This window comes from Adiantum capillus-veneris, chromosome 2, assembly GCF_014529385.1.
Source record: "Adiantum capillus-veneris isolate H3 chromosome 2, ASM1452938v2, whole genome shotgun sequence".
NCBI lineage: Eukaryota > Viridiplantae > Streptophyta > Polypodiopsida > Polypodiales > Pteridaceae > Adiantum > Adiantum capillus-veneris.
This window is the reverse complement of record NC_140932.1, coordinates 42,047,189-42,068,841: the sequence shown is the minus strand read 5'-3', so window position 1 is coordinate 42,068,841 and position 21,653 is coordinate 42,047,189. Positions and strand designations below refer to the sequence as shown.

General features: G+C 43.2%; 1 pseudogene; it reads right to left on the bottom strand.

Moving 5' to 3' along the window:
- Positions 1-1,831: 1,831 nt before the first annotated feature.
- On the bottom strand, positions 1,832-2,245 carry LOC147462673 (uncharacterized; annotated as a pseudogene).
- Between the last annotated feature and the right edge of the window lie 19,408 nt (positions 2,246-21,653).

Sequence of the window (21,653 nt, the reverse complement as noted above, 5' to 3'; positions counted from 1 at the left end):
CTTCAAAACTCTGCAGGCATAAAATCTAACCACTACCCACTATAAGCATCATTTCAATAACCTCTCAAGATGTTGACCTTAGGTAGACATAAACCGCCAGGATCAAAGGGAAAAGTTAAAAACTTTCCATCATTGAAAGACACCCATCCAAAAAAAGATGATGCATTGCAAAGCCAGTAAATATCCTTCCATAATATATAAGCATGATGAACACCACCGGGATCATACAGTAAGTAGGTCAATTTCCATAGACCGTACACACTACCTTGTCCTCCTGGATCAAATGGCTTCAAATCCTTCGTAAACATGCTGGTCATATCTTTGTAACATCCCATATAACCACATGTACCATTGCTTGATAGGAGATCAGAAAGCTGAAGCAAATAGGTAGTTACCTCAATCTCTGGCATAATTGATACTGGATCGACATCACCCCCTCTAGCATGGGAGGTATAAGCATGTAATAAGAAACCAGCATTATTTATACCGTCCGTATGTACCTGAACAACTGTAGGCAAGTCATCTCTGGTAGGCTTGAAATCCTCTAGAGCTTCATCGAGTATCTTCATAAGTTCTCTATCATCTGCTTTTTTTTTTTTCTCTAAGTTGCCTATGAAATGCAAGCCTCGAAGGTCCTTCCCATATGGAATAGAAAACTGTCTTGAAGCATCGTCTAAAAGAGCAATAAGCTCTACATCTTTCTCAATCGGCAAAGAATCTTGTAAAGCTTGTATACCTTGGTCCACATAAACATGTAAACTCTCTGAACCTTGATGTAAATAAGTATTAGCATGCATAAAAATCATGGGTTTGGTAAAACACTCTGCATTCTTTTTAATCTCCATCAAATATCGTTCAACTGTATCAACACAAGATCTTGCATGCTTCTCAAAGATGTCATCAATATTCCTAGTAAGAGCATCATCATGATAGATTGGGTTAACAAGAGCATTGTATGGCTGTACAATAGCTTCCTGCACCCCCTCTGAATTGGTACTAAGCACTGAGTAATCTATATACTTCGGTGCTTGAAGTTCACTTACCATTGGTTGGAAGTGAAGATCAAGTGGTGAATCTAACTCTTCATCCATATGCATCTTTATATGATTGTAATTATGCACTTGTATGCATCCCTCTGTAGGTCCATCGAGCTCATCTACAGTGCTCCCTTTATACTCCTCCACCCGTGGAGCTTCATTTGGTACAAAAAATCCATGAGAATCTTCAACTTCATCTGATATATCCTCTTGCACATCCAAACCATGTACAATTGCAACTTCCTCTACCACACCCAAGCCATTTGAATCCCCATGTATCTGTAGACCATGGATATAGTTATTTTTATCCAATGACATAACTGGAGTTTTAGAATATGGAATTCCAAGCTTTACATAAACCATCTCTGTAATCCCTTGATCTTCTACAATCTGCAATAACTTGTCATTTTCAAGCAGACACTCGTCCACAACAGCTTCAAGCTTGGCTCGGATTTCTTTACAAACATTTGCATAGGAAGGCACATCAACATTATCTCTATCTTCATCTAAATCCGCACAAGCATCAATAATGGAAGTAGCTTCCTTGCGAGTAGGCTTTGAAAAAATTTCACCAATGGTTTTCATATGGAATTCATTATTTACCCATGTTAGGTTACCTGAAGTATGATCCTCTCGTGCTAAATCTGATACTTGCGAAGCTGCATCTGCTCTAGCTTTACTTCTTGCATGAATATGCTCCCAAAATTCATCATAGCTGATTGTCTGCAATTGATCTCCATCACCTTTACTGAAAGTAACTTGCTTTCATTGATCCATCTTCTCTATTTCGAAGGCTATGTGTTGGTCACCCACCTGTACAACTGCTTCTTCAAAAATTTTCCAATTATCTGCATACTTATCGATAAGCTTTTGTATCTGATCATGTTATTCTGAAGCTACTAACCGGCCAAACTCCTTGATCATAGGCTTAGTTGGAATATCCACAAGCTCCATCTATGACCTGGAGCATGAAAGATATCCATCACTATCATAACCATCGAATGTACCTCTTTCAGCATAAACCTTATCCAATGCTTCTTCTACTTTTTCTTGCTTTATCTCGGCTTCATCTAAAAGAGAAAATCCTCGCGATAAATCTGCTTGGCCCAAAGAAAATTGTTCATAAGTAACCTGATGATGCTCTGCAAGAAAGCATCAAATAGTTGCATCATCTGCTGCATCATCTCTACTTGAGATGTCGTCGTCATCCTCTCTGGCAAATTTCACACCCCATCTCGCTTCGCGTCGGGTTCACCAAAGATGTCCGGGGATGTTTATGTTCATGAGGTAAACCAGGTCAGCACCGGGCTGCTCGCTGTGCGACACGGTGAGAGAAAGATGCACACCTCAACAGAATATAGCACAAAAGAACACCTTGAATTGAATTACTTAAATGGACTAAAATCTGAATACAAAAAAGTAACTTGATCACAATAGGCAACAAGTGCTCTTGAACCCGCCAAGACTATGAGCGGAAGTGCAAATGCCAAATCTGTATGGCCTCAATGTCCTTCCCTTGCTCTTCCTGACCACCTTCTCGAGCACAAGCTTAACTGCTACTCGCTATTTCATGTTAAGGCTTCCCCTAGAATTACTAAATAGTCGCTTCTAAACTCCTCGGTGTATGTGAATCCTTGGCATCTACAAGCAGGAACCTCTTTGCATCTACAACATTATCATCTAAAACCTTCTTCAGGTGTGAACTCCTTCCAGTTAATAAAGTTTTCATCAACTTCATATACTCATCAATTCTCTTCTTCTGCGCTTAGTGAATCAGCACCTTGCTTGCTTTATCAAATAAACGAACAATTCCTCTGGATTTTCGACCTTGCTTGATAACCTTATCAACTCGTGCTCGCTTTGCTTTTCATACCGCTTGGTCGTCCTTCCGTTGCTTGTGCTCCTTCCCTAGACGATCTTTGCTCGTGCTCGTTCTTTACTGCTCGGGCCTCCAAACCTTTGCACAATAACAATTTCAGTGGGTTGCACTCGAGTGCTTCTGAAACTCCTCCTTCCCCGACCGTTTGTTTACTCAGTTACGGCAGCCAGGCTTCCTCTCCGAAGCCGCTCAACAGCTCTACAATCCTCCTCACTCCGGGCCTCGATGACAACCTCAGAGCCGACTTCGGGCTGGCCCAAAATCTCGTCAACTTCTTTTGATTGCGCTACAGATAGCACGGCTCTTATTCTCCACAGCGCCTTGCTTTTTCTTCTGCTCGGCACGGCTTTTAATCACCTCCTCGCACTCCTCTTCAAGCGGACCATCGCTTGCTCCTGCCGCCCTCCTTCTCTACGGCGCTCCTCGCCACGGATGACGCCTTCCACCTGCTCCTTGACCGCTCTGCACCACCACTAACCCTTTTCCTTGCTGCTCTCGGCCCTGCACGGCTCTCTGACGGCTTAAACTCTGTCCCCCGGCGGCTTCTGTACGTCGCGCGCTTGTCCACCAAAAGCCACCCCGACAGTTGACGCATTCCGCCTTTTATTAGTGGCTCCCCATCGATATTATTAAAAAACAGAACCTTTCTTTATTATTAGCTTCTTACTACAAGCAGCCATTCACACCCATTTGACAGTTGATGCTCCTCTTGCGGCAGTAGAGTAAAACTCAGGCGGCAATAGATCCTTGGGTGCTCTTGTCACCCCCAAAAGCCTAGTCCACGGGCTTGCCTAGGCAGGTGCCACCCTTGCTGCTCAAAATCTTTCCCCCTCGTCTACTGGACGACTTCCTTTGCTCTCGCCTGGGTGTTAAAAACACTGCCAGCTCGTCAGCTTTCTTTTATTCTCCCTTTTCTCATTAGAATAGCATTGCTTTATTCTTTTATTAACAGCAATATGCTGGCCGTTTATACATCCTCATGGCCTTCCCTTTGAACTTCAAGAGATGACATTCCGAAGGGGATATCCATAAAGAACTTTTCAATGCCTAATGAGAACAAATATCCGTTAAAGCATTGCCAAGCATCAAAATAGACATATATATCACCCAAAGAATCCCAAATATTATTTATCTTCAATCACCGATACTGCAAAAAGTGACAACTCTTTTGTAAGAAAACCTAAAAAACCTTCTTTTTTGTGTGTTTTTCTCTCAATAAACGCGGGGTGTCACAACAACATAATCGTGATGGGTTGCACCCTACTTACCCATTGGCCATGCATTACAAGTGGGTAGTAGATCTGGTCGTGCTCTCTCTCTCTCTCTCTCTCTCTCTCTCTCTCTCATGCCATAGAAACTCAGTGCTACCAAAGATTCAACATACTCGTAGCAAAGACCAACGTCCAAAAGATGCAACTATAAACAATTGCTATCATTGATTGAAACCCCTGTTACATATGGTTTTGGTGTAAAAGCATCTAGACTCTACTTTATAAAAAACATTTACAAAAATCCTTAATTCCATCAACCACGTCTTGGTTGTCATGTCTCCTCTTTACACGCCACCACATAGAGCACCCCGACTCTGCATCCCACGTTTGGGCAAGGACACACAACAAAGATAGAATTTGTGAGCGAGAAGAAGCACCGTATGATACTCTACCAAGCATGCTGGCCTCTCGACCTGAACATTTTATGCTCCCTCTACCATTGTCCTCTCAACTTGAATGCTAGTAGCATCTAGTTGCCTGTTGGCTTGGCTACATGTGAGTCAGAGAGACAAGCCTAACAAGAGAGATAGGCTTGACAACTTAAACCAGGGGCCTATCTCTAGTATCGATGCAGTGGGGGGAAGAGAGAGAAAGAGCTCTAGAGAGAGAGAGAGTATATTGTATAAAATGTAAATAGAGAGCACAATTTTTCACGAAAAGAGAGAGAGAGAGAGAGAGAGAGAGAGAGAGAGTCTCACTGGTCGTGATCCGACTTGTCAAGATGCAATGTATAAGAGTCGGAGTCCTTGAGGCATTGTTATTTGTTGAGTTTAGTGAGCATCCATGACGGGATGTATGGCATGGAAGGCTTTTAGTGAGCTTTTGAAATTTCCAAGGTCAGAGGCTTGCAGACAAATCGAGTTGCACTCGACAGATGTAGAGAGAGAGAGAGAGGGAGAGAGGCGCCTGGAAAGAAGCGGACCAAGAACAGAGAGCGAGGGACGCAATGCAGCCTAGACGTTGTTTTTATTTTTTTTCAGAGGGAGAGTCGCCATGCAGCGAAACGAGAGTAGCCATCATGCGTACTACTGACAGAAGAGAGAGAGAGAGAGAGAGAGAGAGAGAGAGAGATAGAGAGAGGAATCTCAGAAGACGGATACATTAAAGACGCATTAATGACAACATGAAGACCGATCAGGCTGCGGGAGGATCAGAGGTGGGTCGGGAATTGGGGTAGCCATCGGGTAGGTAGTCGCCGGGGGTGCCCTCCTCATCCACAGAGGCAGGGGCGAGGTGGCGTGGGGTTGGAAATATGGGACCCTCGTCAGGAACTCGAAAGCTTGGCTTCGAAGGCGGCCGGAATGCCCGGCATTTGTGAGGACTTCGAAACAGCTCGCAAGGCGGTCCTGTTGTAGATCCATCACCACGTCCACCACCTGCGTCGGTACTGCTTCTTTCCTCGTGCGGCCCTTCATCGCAAAAACGCACCAGCTTGGAAGAAGTCGCCAACGTGGAGCGCCTGGGGCGGCTCATGAGAGGAGACTGAACAGTTGCAGATACATCGTCACCACCACCACCGCGATGAAGGGGCGACCCTGGATCGCGAAAGCGCACCGTTCTAGAAGCAGTCGCGAACGTCGAGCTGGGGCGGCCACATTGCGCGCTTCCTATTCAAAACGCAAGCCACAACAGTAATATTGATATTGACTTAATGTACGACAATGTGCAACAGTTTTGCTACTTGCCTGCGAGGCTGACGAGGAGCATGAGCCCGCTCCACACGAAACCGAAACGCATCATATTGAGTACCGTAGAGGAACTCAGTGTTGAGAACATGTTGCTCGCAAGTGCTTGCTTATATACAAGAGGAGGTGCACCCCCAAAAAAAAAACTCAACTCGAGATTGCTCCGCCCTTCATTTTTAAAGTAAAGTTTTAACGGTTGAATGGGAGAGGAATAACTCACTACATAAACAAGTGCTTATTATTAAAATTATTCATAAAGATTTTATTGTGTGCAAGCTGCAACAATGACAAACTTCTTAACCGTGGGAAAATGAGCCCTCTCCCTTTGCACATTCCACCTCTTCTGCTTTAGCCTTTCTAGCTAATCTCTCTCTCTCTCTCTCTCTCTCTCTCTCTCTCTCCTCCCCCCCCCCCCATCAATGCACATTGCTATTTTGCAGATGGCTCCCCTTTTGGATCCCTCTTTTCCCTCCTTTGGAGCCTTACTGTGGCCGGTCTGCCAGCTTAACCAATGTTCTAGCTTTTTATCCCCTAGTACTTCCCCATATTAAATGATCAGTTTAACATAAAGAAAATCATTTAGGAGAATTTGATATTAGTTATTATTATAGTCCGTGTACCTTTGTAGAGCGGGATTGCAATGGTACAAGAACAAAAAAGTTATCGCATGATGTATATGCAAAGGAAACATGTCATAAAAATTAATATCTATCCAACCCAAATGATTTTCTCATATTAAACTGATCACTTAATGTGGGAGAATACATGGGAACAAGGGTTAAGATATAGACATGTGCTTATAGATCTATCTCAACACGGGGCCAATGTTAAGGGGCCCAAATGAGAGATGGTCTATCAAAGAGCAAGGCTAACCAATGGAGCATAAGACCTTAGGGTTAGCTTCATTGAAGACCTCCAATAATGTGTGTAAAAGTCCTTTGACCTTAGGCAAGCTAGGGCTGAGCTTGAGGTGGGAACCCGGCCTAAGCTCCAGGTGCTTGTCCTGCTTGAGGTGCTTGTCGTGCTTGAGGCGCTTGACATGCTTGAGGTGCTTGATTAAGATGCTTGAGGTGCTTGACTGGCTCCATGCTTGAGGTGCTTGACTTGCTACATGATTAAGGTGCTTGACACTACAAAAGGCTCTTCATATTAGCGACGCTCACACAGCGACGCTCAAAAAAAAAATTCCTGGCGTCACTATGAGCGTTGCAAATTTATTTGTAAATTTGCGACGCTCATAGCGACGCCAGCTGGGGTAAAAAAAATAACCGAGCGCGCCCAAAAACTCAGATCTCAGATCTCAGTTTTTCGGCGCCCTCAAGCAAAGAGCAGGTAACGCTCTCCCTCACTCTCTCTCTCTCTCTCTTTTCTTCTCCACACACACACACACACACACACACACACGAGGAGAGGAAGGAGAGCCAGGTATGCTCCTTCCCTCTCCTCATTCTCATGTGCCCTTCCCCTCTTTCTCTCTCCCTCTCTCTCTCTCTCACACACACACATACACACACACATAGTGTTTTTGAGAGAGAGAGAGAGAGAGTACAAACAAAAACAAAAACGCACACACATACATAAACAAAGAATGCACACACACATTGAGAGAGAAAAAGAGAGAGAGAGCATGCATAAACAAAAAACGCACGCATTGAGAGAGGAAAAGAGAGAGAGAACATGCATAAACAAAAAACGCACACATTGAAAGAGGAAAAGAGAAAGAAAACATGCATACGATCCAAAAAAACGCACACACATTGAGAGAGAAAGAAAGAGAAACTAAGGGAGCGTCGTAGGAAACTAATTAAAATTAAAAGACCTAAAGATCTAGCCGACGAGGAGTTGAACTGAAGACCTATTATTCAAGAGGGAAATGGCATAATCAATCTATCATACTTGGCATGGGTGATAGAAAGGTTATACCATTTATCTCTTTTTATTGGCACACACATCCACACACGCGCACACACACAGGAAGAAGAGAGTTATAACGTCGTAGGAAACTATCTTAAAAGACGTTAAAGATTAAGTTATATGTAGACTTACATTAAATTAGATTTAGGTTTATTTTTAACTAGATTTACGTTTATTTAAGCTAGATTTAGATTTACGTTATATTAGATTAGATGCGGGTCTCCATAGACTGCGATGCCTGCATGAAGCGGGTGAAGAAAGCCCTCAATGGAATATAGGGTATTGCTGCCTTCACTCATGGTGGGCTCCGTCGATCCAAAAGTATTGGTGAAATGTCTTCAGAAGATAGGGAAGAAGGTGGATCTTCAGGGCGACAAGAGTCACTACATCCCCGACACAATGACCATCTAAACAACCTCTAGTCATTAGACTTACGTTAAATTAGATTTAGCTTTATTTTTAGTTAGATTTACGTTTATTTAGATTTACGCTTATTTACGTTAGATCGAGTCCACGCAAGAATTACTTACGGTTTAGGGTTTAGAGTTAGACGAACAGTGAAAAGATCTACTGTGAAAAGATGTTAAGATGAAATGAAGTGCTACAGCTAGAGAAGAGGCAAAGGGATTTTGTCCACTACATGCAGTATCATGTAGACGTGGGTGTGTAGATTTCTTGTACCCACAAATATAGGTATTGACCAATAAAGACGAGATTATAACCCGGTGGTTCTGATCTCCGTGCACCTCTAGACCGAGGTGTGCGGGGATTGGACATGACTAGAGAATGTGAGGTAAAGAGAGAGAGAGAGAGAGAGAGAGAGAGAGAGAGAGAGAGAGAGAGAGATAAGACGAAGAATGCCAATAGAATATTAAATTTGTTGTCCAGGTTATAAGTTTTTTATCCTCATTATGAGTAGCGACGAGGATGTGGGACCGTCCAACCGAAACACCTATCTCTCAACGAGGGTCTTATGTCCTTGTAATCAATGCAAGCATGCTGTGCGACGGACAAGACGTGTTTCTTTGCAGCACGTTCGCGAATTTGGCGAGTTCGATCCATCTATTATAGATCGAGTTGTTGCCAATTATAACTCGTCGGACTCTGACGTTGGCCAACAAGCAGCAATCTTGCAACCCAATAGACGTATTCGCAGGCGCTTTGGTCAAGCAGCATATGTGAGGCCACAAGATGTACCCTCTGACATCTCGGGGGATGATCATGCAGAGCACATTCCCAACGAGGCAATGTTTGAGCCCGAGATTGATGAAATGATCGAGACGATCATGGATTCAGAAAGGCTTATCTATGATGATATGAAAAGTGAAGCCGATACGTCATTGTATAATGGAGCACGTATGTCTAGATTGAAAGCACTCCTGGTTCTTCTCAACATGCAGGCAAAGTTTGGATGGAGTGACACTAGCGTCACAGCGCTTTTCAGGTGATCTATTACAATTAGTTTACTTTAATAGAACTCTAAATGTATAATGACCTGATAGATTTTTACACGATTGTATCATATTTTTATGTTGTGTAGATTGCTGAAAGAGCACATTCTACCAGCTGACAATGTGATGCCAGATTCCCGAGATGAAGCAAGAAAGATTTTGCGAAACTTGGGGATGGATTACAATTCTATCCACGCTTGTCCTAATGACTGCATTCTTTTCAGAGGGGAATACACAGACATGGAGAAGTGTCCGAAATGTGATTCCGAAAGATATCGAGTAGATCTCCACGGGACAAAAATTCCACAAAAGGTTTTGCGACATTTTCCTTTGCTTCCTCGCATCAAGCATTTCTTCGAATGTAAGTCCATGGCCGCCCTAGCATCATGGCATGAGGAGAATAAATCTTCGGATGGTGTGCTACGAATTCCTGCAGATTGCGCAGCCTGGAAACATATAGATGGAACATGGTTAGATTTTGCCAGGGAAGCTCGAAATTTGCGCTTAGGCCTGGCTATGGATGGCGTAAATCCATTTGGTCAAAGATCAACATCTTACAGTGTATGGCCCGTTGTCATCGTCAACTACAACATTCCCCCGTGGTTGACTACGAAGAAGGGGCACCTATGGCTAAGCTTGATTGTGCCAGGGCGATATAAAGTGGGGAATATGGATGTGTATCTTCGTCCACTATTGGAAGAGCTACAACAATTGTGGATTGGCATAGAGGTGGTGGATATGAGCCGACACACAGGACGACGGAATGCTTTGATCAGAGGTATTCTAATGTGGACCATGCATGACTATCCCAGGCTAACAGAATGCTCAGGTGATCTATTGACACTCCTCACTCAGACACTGTAAATCTTGTTTTTCCCCATAGTTGATCTATTATCATGTGTATACATGCAGGGCTTCAAACAAGCGGATACAGAGCATGTGTCACATGTGGACCTAGACTGAATGCACGTAGGGCACCCTCACTGAAGAAGCAAATCTACGAAGGTCATCAAGCGTATCTTCCGGAGAATCATGTGTTACGCGACGGCTTTTTGGGAAGAGAGCCACCAAGGATGTCTGCACAAGCATGGTTAGAGCAGAAGGAGATGTGCGATGACGGATTGCCTCCAGGGATGAAGAGACTATCTCTATGGTACGAGTTACCATACTGGCCCCGACTCGTGATCAATCACTTGCTCGATCCAGTGCACATATTCAAGAATGTGGGTAATCTACTATGGGACCATTTGACCGGCAAGAAAGATACTTTGGGAGCCAGAGTTGACCTTAGAAATGTGGATCGTATGGAGCAATATTGGCCGCAAACAGCGTCTGATGGATCGATAAAACTTCCTAAAGCACCATGGATTTTCACAGGAGCCCAAGAACGCAAAGTAAAAGAAGCCATTCGATCTTTCCTAAAGCACCAGGTTCACGCGTCACCGGCCAGAGGGCTTGCCTTACTCCGTCGACATCAGCGGCGGCATCATCATGGATGATGACGGCAAGAAGGTGATCTCGCGCATGCGTGGTCTTTGCTCTCAGCTGTTTAGACACTATATACTAAACAAATGGAGTGAAGTACCAAGTGATTTAAAAAACAGAGTCATCAGCATACTTCATGATGAGTTTCCCGTTCCAACACGGGATCAGCGCTTCAATGAAGACCTGATGAAGATTCGAATGCGCGAATACTGCAAACACAAGCGTTCCGAAGTGCAAAAAGCAATCAAGAATGGGTGGAATAGGCCAGATTGGCTGGCCAAAGAAGATTGGAAGAATGCGAAGAAAGCAGCGCGCGAGAATCCCGACAAGTGGAAGCAACAAAAGGATGCAGCCAGAGCGCGAGTAGAGGCAGGGAGCTCGCACCACTTGGGGAGCGGTGGATGGGCATCATTTGAGGCCGATTTTGTAAGTCTTTTCACATTGCTCTTTATGCATGTTCGATAGTTTAGGATTTATGAGTTTTTTAGTTCTAACATAATGAAATCTTTGTATGTTTTGACAGTGGTCGATGACAGGACGTGATCCCACACCGTATGAGTGCGAGTACGCAGGCAGGAAGGGCTTAAACGCCCTGATGGACATTCTCAGTTCTCGCGGCGGCATGGTTAGTATTAGGGTTTACTCTTTTTTATTTTTTGTATTGTTTTATAAATGTCGTTATATGTTTATATTTACTGAAAACTATCTTATTGTCTTTTTTTGCAGAATCCGACAGATACGCCGCTTGGACGCGATGAGACGTCTGATTAGACGACGTCAGTTTAGCCGTAGCTAGATAGCATTAGTTTAGGGTTTCTCGTAGCTTATGTATCATGAGACGGATTTTACGTCTTTTTGAACCATGTATATTATTACATTTGTCACCGCAATTCCTTTTGCCAATCAATTCTTTATGCCTATGATGTTGTACAATTGTCATTATTACATTTGCCAATCAATTCAGTTTGCCTATGATGTGTACAATTGTCAATTTTGCAAACAATGCGTCTTGTGGGTGACTATTTTGGGTCTATTATCTACTTTTGCACTTTTTTTAAAAACTGAATCAAGTACAATATGGTTGATGGGTGGCAGGGCATTCAATGCCCTGCCACCAAAAAAATATTCTCTCAGGCGTCGCTATAAGCGTCGCTATTTATGGCTCTGTAGCGTCGCTATACTCTTCTGTGAGAGCGTCGCTATAGGCGTCGCTATGAGCGTCGCTATATAGCGACGCATATAGCGACGCCTATAGCGACGCTCTCGTAGCGACGCTGTTAGCGACGGTTTTAGCGACGCCGGGGGTTATAAAAACCCAGTGTATTTCCGTCGCTAACAGCGTCACAAGAGCACACAACCTCTTGTAGTGTGAGGTGCCTTGAGATGCTTGTGGGAACACCCCCTAGTTCAACTGCTTTGTCATGCTTGATGACTAAGGGGCTTGCTCATCCAAAGTCAAAAAGATCCCTACAAGGAAGGGGGCGAGCCTACAAGGGGGGGTATGAGAGAGAACACACACACACACACACACACACACACACACACACACAAGGGAAGCCCGAGCTTGAAGAGGCAGCAAGGACACTTGTCAAGTTCCTCCCCATGTTGCCCTCATGGTGTGCGTGAAGCCTATTGGTTGGCCACCCAAGGGGTCCAATGATAATTTAGGATATTTAATTAATTGATTTTGCATTTATCAAGTCCTCTCTCTCAAAGGGGAAAGGGGGACACTTGTCCCAAGGCTACCCATGTTGCTTGTAATGGCTCCTGCTTGTGATTGGCTAGGCCTGGAGGGGTCCAATGAGCTTCAAGCATGAGCTACAAGGGGGGGTCGACCCAAGCAAGCTAGGGGGGTACTTAGGGGGTATACTCACCCACACACACTCACAAACACTCTCATTGTGTACTATGCAAAGTGCAAGAACTCCCTCTCCTTCTCCAAGCAAGTAGAGGTTGAGAGCCTACACCAACACTCTTGGCTATGGAGTGCAAATCCATCCAAGAGCCATGCTTCAATGCTTGAGCTTGCCATATATTTCTTCTTCATTACTATGCTATTATGTATGCTAGCACAAGAGTTATGATAAGTGAGGAACTAGCTCTTTCTCGTATGAAATGTTTCTTCTTCCTCTTCCATACCCTCATTCCCTGCTAGCTCTCTCCACCTTCGAAGGTGTTTGAGTTCTTGGGACTGAGGCTTGGTATAGTTAAAGCTTTCTTCAAGTTTAGGTTATGCTATGATGGTGATGCATGAAGCTTTCCATCTTCATTGCTTCACCTAGGTCACAAGGAACACAAAGAATGTATTGTAACAAGTCTCTCTTTATGGGAGAAATCATAATACAAATGCCTATTGGAGGGGGGACCGGCTCCACGTAAATCCGGTCCTCAACTGTTGTCATGTTCTCTAAATTCTCTCTCTTGCAAAAGTATTGTCTATGCCAAGTTAACTAATTGCTATGATTATGTTGCTATCTTCAATTATGTCAACCCGCTATGCTCACAAAATCATTTCTTGAAAGTACTCTCATTAAATTCCGTTACTCTCAAATTGAATAGGCAAATTCCATTACAAAAAATTTTCTACAGGTTTTATAGGATTACCAGACTATGGATCTATTGCTTTTACAAAGTGTGAGGACTTGAAGTGCTACAAGCGCTACTTCACATTAGCGACATTCACAGTGCGATGCTCAAAAGTGAAAATCCACGGCCTCTCTATGAGCGTCGCTATTTTCTTTGACACCCAAAGCGACGCCGACAAGGTTAAAAAATAAACCGAGAGTGCAAGAAACTCAAATCTCATATCTGAGTTTCGGCACTGAAGCAAAAGAGGTGAGTTTCTGCGCTCTCAGATCTGAGTTTCGGTCTTTCTCTCTCTGTCTCTCTCTCTCACACACACACATACACATTGTGTCTTTGAGAGAGAGAGAGAGAGAGAGAGAGAGAGAGAGAGAGAGAGAGAGAGAGATGTGGAGCCGTCCAACTGAAACACCTATCTCTAAACAAGGATCTTTTGTCCTTGTAATCAATGCAAGCAAGTTGTGCGACGGGCAAGACGCGTTTCTTTTCAGCACGTTCGCAAATTTGGCGAGTTTGATCCATCTATTATAGATCAATTTTCTGCCAATTATAACTCGTCGGATTCTGACGGTGGCCAACAAAAAACAATCTTGCAACCCAATACAGTGTGCGAAGGCGCTTTGGTCAAGCAATGTACGTAAAGCCACAACATGTAGCCTCCGACACCTCGGAGGATGATCATGCATACCACATTCCCAACGAGGCAATGCTTCAGCCCGAGATCGATAAAATGATTGAGACGATCATGGATTCAGAAAGGTTTATCTATGGTGATATGAAAAGTGAAGCCAATACGCCATTGTATGATGGAGCACGTGTGTCTAGAATTAAGGCACTCTTGGTTCTTCTCAACATGCAAGCAAATTTTGGATGGAGTGATACTAGCGTCACAAAGCTTTTCACGTGATCTATTACGATGTGTTTACTTCAAAAAAAAAAAACTCTAGATGTATAATGATATGATAGATTACTTACACAAGTGTAGCGCATTTTTGTAGCTGTGTAGATTGCTCAAAGAGCACATACTGCCTGCTGATAATGTGATGCCAGATTCCAAAGAGGAAGCAAGGAAGATCTTGTGAAACTTGGGGATGGATTACAATTCAATTCATGCTTGTCCTAATGACTACATTCTTTCCAGAGGGGAATACATAGACATGGAGAAGTGTCCGAAATGTGATTCCGAGAGATATCGATGTGTATCTTTGTCCACTATTGGAATATGGATGTGTATCTTTGTCCACTATTGGAAGAGCTACAACAATTGTGGATTGGCATAAAAGTGGTGCATATGAGCCGACACACAGGTCAATGAATTCTTTGATAAGAGGCATTCTAATGTGGACCATGCATGCCTATCCCGGACTAACAGAATGCTCAGGTGATTTACACTCAAACTCAAACACTGTAGATCTTGGTTTTTCTCAAGATTATCTATTGTGCAAGGCTTCAAACAAGCGGATACAGAGCATCTGTCACATGTGGACCTAGACTTAATGCACATCGGGCGCCCTCATTGAAGAAGCAAATCTACGACGGTCATCAAGCGTATCTTCGAGAGAATCATGTGTTACACGACGGCTTTTGGGAAGAGAGACACCAAGAATTTCTGCACAAGCATGGTTAGAGCAGAAAGAGATGTGTGATGACGATTTTCCCCTAGGGATGAAGAGATTCTCTCTATGGTACGAGTTACCATATTGGCCCGGACTCATGATCAATCACTTGCTCGACGCACATATTCAAGAATGTGGGTAATCTGTTGTGGGACAATGTGACCAGCAAGAAAGATACTTTGGGAGCCAGGGTTGACCTTAGAAATGTGGATCATATGAATGCAAAGTAAAAGAGACCATCCGATTTGTGCGGACCCCCACTGGCGTAATGTACTCGATCCGAACGTGTTTCACTAAAGAAGGAAAGCTTACCGGTTTGAAGTCACACGACTGGCATAAAATGTGTCAGATATGTTTGAAGTGGAATATATCATAGTGGGAGTTGTGTAACAAATTCGTGTGTGGAATTAATATCATTGCTAGACGTGTTTTGTAGTTTATTTTACCGGTGGCCATTGAGGGATGTTTGTCTCCTGACGTCCGTAACACAATCTGCAAACTTGCAAAGTTGGTGCAATGGATCTCACAAAAGGAGATCAATGTAGACTCCATACCATTCGCCAAAATAAAATTTGTAGAGGTTGTGTGCATGTTTGAGAAACACTTTCCTATTACCATGCTAACCATTCAGGTGCATCTTCTTGTTCACATAGTTGATGAGCTGGAAATAGCTGGCACAGTATATTCTAGATGGATTTTCTTTTTAGAACGTTTCATGAAAATCCTCAAGGGATATGTGCGTCAGAGGGCACGTCCGGAGGGTAGCATAAAAGAAGGTTGGTTGGTATCAGCGTCCCTCGTTTACATTGGAGAGTGGCTAGACGGATTTGATAAAGCTCGAGACACACTATGGCAAACCATAGATGATGAGCGCATATCTGGGATTGTCATGTGCAAGCTCGGTGTTGAGAAGAAGATGATGGAAGATCCTTGGGGGGTTCACTATGTGTAAAACTACCATATCAGGTGCGTTCAAGACATGTTTGTAAAACCCCTTATCTGTGAATTTTGTTAGGAATATAATGTACCCTTTTCTTTTCAAAGCTGTAAGTTTTTTCAAATTTGACAAAATAATGCCCTTCTGTATATATATTTATGTAAGTTTCAAGAACTTTAAATACCCTTCTGTTGAACTCACGTGATAGGTTACATTTTTATTAGGTGACCTCCCCGGGGAAGATCTAGAGGCTAAAATCAACCAATTTTTCATGCTTGACAATCCACTGATGCAAAGGTGGATTTCAGAATACATTGGGTTTTTAGTGATGGAAATACATTGGGTTTTTATACTCCTCGGTGTCGCTAAGACCATCGCTAATAGCGTCGATACGGGAACATCGCTATGAGCGACACTATAATTAACCATCGTTATATGCATCGCTATATAGCGATGGCTATAGTGATGCATATAGCGACGCTTATAGGCTACCTATAGCGAGCTTATAGCGACGTCCGAGAGTAAAACATTTTGGTGGCAGGGCATGCAAACTATCAACCATATTGAATGTTTGAATAATAGAGTAAACCTAATTGAATCCAAGAGAAGCCCAGATTTACCTTTGAAAGAAAGTGCAAGCTTAAGTATAGACCCAAAGTAGTCACCCACAAGAAAATATAATCAATAACTCCATCATCCATAGTATTGTTTCCAGAACAAAGATACCAAACTGACAAAAGTAAATTGATGAAAGTAAATCAATGACAATTGTACACATCATAGGCAAAATCACTTGATTGTTAACCTTTGCAAATGTAATAGTTACAACACCATTGTCATTATTGAGAAAATATACATGGTTTTCCAATAGTTACAAAAAGATGTATACATGTCATCTCATGATACATATGCTATGACAAAAGGAAACTAATGCTATCTAGCTACGGCTAGACTGACATCGTCTAATCAAACGTCTCATCACATGCAAGCGGCATATCTGTCAGATTCTGCAAAAAAAAACAATAAGATAGCTTTCTGTAAGTATAAACATATAATTTACAAAATAGTACAACAAAAAGAAAAGAGTAAACCCTAATACTAATCATGCTACCGCAAGAACTCAGAATGTCCATCAAGGCGTTTAAGCCCTTCCTGCCTGCGTACTCGCGCTTGTATGGTGTGGGGTCACGTCTTGTCATCGACCACTTTTCAAAACATACAATCAGGGATTTAATATTTACGTAATTACGTCAAATTTTGTGTGCACAAGGTCTTATTGAAACATTTACATGATCACAGTAAACATGATCGCACAGAACCCGGTTAGTGGTGACTTGCAAACATTTACATTATTTTTCCTACGGGCCTGCCCAGAATACTGAAAAGCCCGACCGGCTGTCAGCATTATATATATGCGGGTCCAATTGGGCCCGCTTGTTGTATTAGCGTCTTGCTTTCATCTTCTGAGAGAGAGAGAGAGAGAGAGAGAGAGAGAGAGAGAGAGAGAGAGAGAGAGAGAGAGAGAGAGAGAGAGAGAGAGAGAGAGAGAGAGAGAGAGAGAGAGCACTTGTGACCAACTTTGCAGGTACGTCGAGAGGAGAGGAGAGGAGAGGAGAGGAGGGAGGGAGGGAGGGGGTGGTGTGGGAGCGTGCTCTTCGTCGCAGTGCGCGACAGCAACATAGTACCTGACCAGACGATCCGGGTATGTGCTATGTGTGTGTGTATGCGTTGTGTGGTAGCGTACCTTTTGTCATAGTGCGCGACGGTAATAAGGTACCTTACCACACAATGGGAGTGTGTGTGTAAGCTGTTCTACGGAACAGTGCTTATCACGGGGAGATCACCTCCGTGACACGGGGAAGATGGTGTTCTTGTGGTAAGTATTGGCTTACTGTCTGGGTACTACGTCAATAACGCGGCTTCTGTACGTCGCGCGCTTGTCCACCAAAAGCCACCCCGACAGTTGACGCCTTCCGCCTTTTATTAGTGGCTCCCCATCGATATTATTAAAAAACAGAACCTTTCTTTATTATTAGCTTCTTAGTACAAGCAGCCATTCACACCCATTTGAGAGTTGATGCTCCTCTTGCGACAGCTCGGAGGATGATCATGCATACCACATTCCTAACGAGGCAATGCTTCAGCCGGAGATTGTGCGCTCCTTGCCGCACTGTCGAAGCAAGGGACTTGCCAATACACCGTATGCGAGCCACAAACGGCTCCAAGCACACAACAAGCCTAAACTAGCAAGCTCAAGAAAACAAAGGGTGTGTCACTCACCGCTCTACGCTCGCCTTCGTGGTGGATTCCTCGCCGCGATGAAGAAGAAGCTGCAGTCGTGCCGCGCTCAACCGCTTCGCCGCCGTCGTGCCTTCGTAATGCTCGATCGCACACACACTCTCCCTCTCTCTCTCTCTCTCTCACACACACACACAAGGAGGTGAAGAAGAAGAAGAAGATGGAGATGGAGCAAGAGCACTCTTCAATTGCACAAATGAGAGAATGAGTAAAAATTAGGTTTAGTTGGCTTTTATAGGAGCTCACCCCATTCACACTTGGGCGCCCATGCTTAACCAACTAATCCCTTGAATGTCCAAGTTAAAGTGCGCCTCTCATCGGCGATCACTCTACCTTTCCCTATTGGTCCGACAAGCCCGGTACCTGACTCTAAATAATACATAATACACGTCCGTCGTAGGCGATGGGGTGTCCGTGTGCCGTGAGGGTTAACATGCCCCCCTTCCTGATGTAGATTCCGTCCTCGGAAGCTATTGAGTTGAAGCTGGTTCGTCGAGGTGGAAGAGCATTTGAGATGAATGTCCTTAGCCTTCTTCAGTCACTGCAAAATCAAACAACATTGGCACAGTAATTGCATTCTCTTAAAAAGCATATGCAGTTTTAGGTAGACACATTGATTGGTAAAAGAATTTCAAACAATTTGTTAGCAATGAACATTAAATTGCAATGTAATCAAATGCATAAACTGATGTAAAGGCAAAAAATTAAACAAGTCTGGGGTCGCTAATTTGACGGTCGAAAAGCACTAGAGATCGAATATTAATACCATGGGTAAGCTTCTTAATTTTCTGTGGTCAATTAAGTTGTTTAATCGCGAGAGCCAAGTATTCATGTTCAAGGGCTGACTAGAGGCTATATCTAGAAAAACTTGTAGTTAAGCTACCATAAAAGGAATTTCTCATGAAATCATCGCCTGACTGATTACTTTTTCTTTGACCCCCCCAAAGTCTTTTCACATTGATTCAATTTTGAAGTGGGTGCTTATTTTGTATGCCTTGGGTTTTTTGCTTTTCAAGGAAAAGCGCCCACACTGGGAACCTCTAGGGCTCTAGTACCATAGGCGATACATGTGAGTGAAGTACCAAATCAAGCTGAGATTTCTCTTCCAGCTTAAAATTTTACATTGTGGCACTTTGATTTTTTGTTTGTTCATTTTCATCATTTTAATTTTGTAACTTTGGGGGGTCATATAACACTGTTACCCTCCCCAGGCTCATCACATTAGTAAACTCCCTTTATAATACTTACGCTAAAGGTCAATAGGGTTAAGCCCACTAGAAAGCCCTAGTACATTTCATACAATGCTGCCTAAATCGGATTAAGAACCTAAGTAACCATTGATTATTAGGAAGGCATTCCCCATGGTATTAAGAGAAGATTTCTAATGCCTAGCTTGGTCAAACTAGCTTAGTCGGACTGCTTGATTTTTAAACCTAGACAAGTGACTATGACAAAAGATTGCATTGAATTAAATGTTTGATACTAAGCCAATGCGCTGAATATTATGCTACCAATCACAATCAAAGCAGACAATCATAGATGCAAAAAAGATAAGGGCAATGCTAATGGACAAGAAACACCTGTTTGTGTTGATGGTCGCGCTTGATTTGAAGGTTCCATGAAGATCCAAATCCTATCAATAGCAACACGCTCCTGTACACACTATGAAACACAAACAATACCTCTAGGAGGCACATCAGTGGGAAAAATTAAAACTCCTAAAAAACAAACTCAAAACACAATCTAGACCCCTAACCTACCTATCTGTCACCCCTTTTAGAATCAAGGAAAGAGGATATTATATAAACCGGGTGGCCACCCTAAGGCTAGGCCTCTATCCTCATCATCTAGATAAATAAAATCGTTGTCCGTGAGGCCATAGTCTTCCTCGGTCTCTATTAGTTCCTCTTTATCATCCTCTTGTGCAAGCATGCTAATCAAGAACCTCGTGATGCGTGGATACTCATCTTGTGCAAAAGAATAAGCATGTGCCATTGGAGACACATTCGCCACTGGGTAGGGATCACTAGTTAGCCATAGACGTATCAGCCATTCTAACTCCTCAAAATTTCTCTCACATGCAAGGCTCTCTATCAAATCCCATTCGCAAGAAAGTATAGGGTAGCATACGTAGAACACTTGTTGAAAAGACAAGGGGTACCTTTCATCAAAAATAGAAGTGCATGCCTCTGGTGAAGTAGCCATTTCTGACAAGACAGATAGATTTGGTTAGGCCTTTAAAACATAAGAGTTGTTTTTGTGTGTTGCTTGACTTGACACGGTGAATTTGGACTTATATGTAAGATCTGATAGGGTGCTCTCTCATTGCTAGGCGCTCTTGCTCTTTACTATTTTTGTTTTTTTGTGAGTATAAGGCTATATATATACATTCCCTAAGATCGGAGATTAAGAGGTCAGGGAAAAAGGTTGAGAGGGAAGCAAGTGAATGATGGATGTCCACACACACTCCCCCCTTCCTTGGGTAGATCATACCGTTTGAAATGAGCTTGTCACCCTTTGAAACCAATTGTTCCAGTTGGTAATAGGTGAGGATTTTTGCCAGTAGTTTTCTATTACCCTAGGTGCCTCGTCAAGTTGCAAGGGTGGTAAGGTACTCTCCCAGGATTGAACTTGAAGTGGTTCATTAGGTGATTCTTGAACACTGGGAGGTGTGGATTCTTTTGTAGCTTCATAGAGGTCCACTACTATAGATGGAGGCGGTGTAGAAGCTTTTACCTCTATGGATGTATTACATGATGAGCTAGAATCTTCATGGGACTCCCCCCTTCCTTGGCTAGGTGGAACAAATCGTTCTTTCTTTGGTACCCAAACTAGCTCGGGAGCAGGTGTGTAGCATTCTGTGATTTTTTTCTTTCCATGATCATTGATTCGTTTTGGAACTAAGGGATTGGGCTCACTTGGGTCAGGTGACAGGTAAGAGCACAATCTACGTTTTGGCACCCAGATTTGATCATTTCCTTGATAGTAGCCTTGGGCTTCCAATAGTCGTTTAGGGATCCATCGCAACATTTTCTTACTTTTCTTGGAGTGAGTGGTACGGTTCTTGCTAGGTTTCCATTTTTTTGCATCAACCATGCTCACTACAGAGGTTTTAGGGACCCACTTATATGTTTTCTCTGTTATATTAGGATGGTTCTTGTGTGTCTCAAGCTTTCTTTCAACTACATTAGTTGAAGCTCTAGAGAGTTGGGCTATGGGGACGTATGGTTCAACCTCCTGGACATGCAATGTCTTGGGTTTTATTTCCTTGGGCAATATCTGAGGGACTATGGATTGAGTGGTAGGGCTAAGAGTTGGTTTTTGCGTTGTAACACCCCCAGTCCCCCAATCAATAGTGCATTTGGTGGCTATCATCCACGTGCGGCCTAGGTTTATATTACCCTCCATAGTTCCAGTAGGCATGACCAAAAAGTCTTGAGCTACCACCCCATTGTCATAACTGACAGAAGTGTGCCAGATTCCAAAAACCGCAGTTT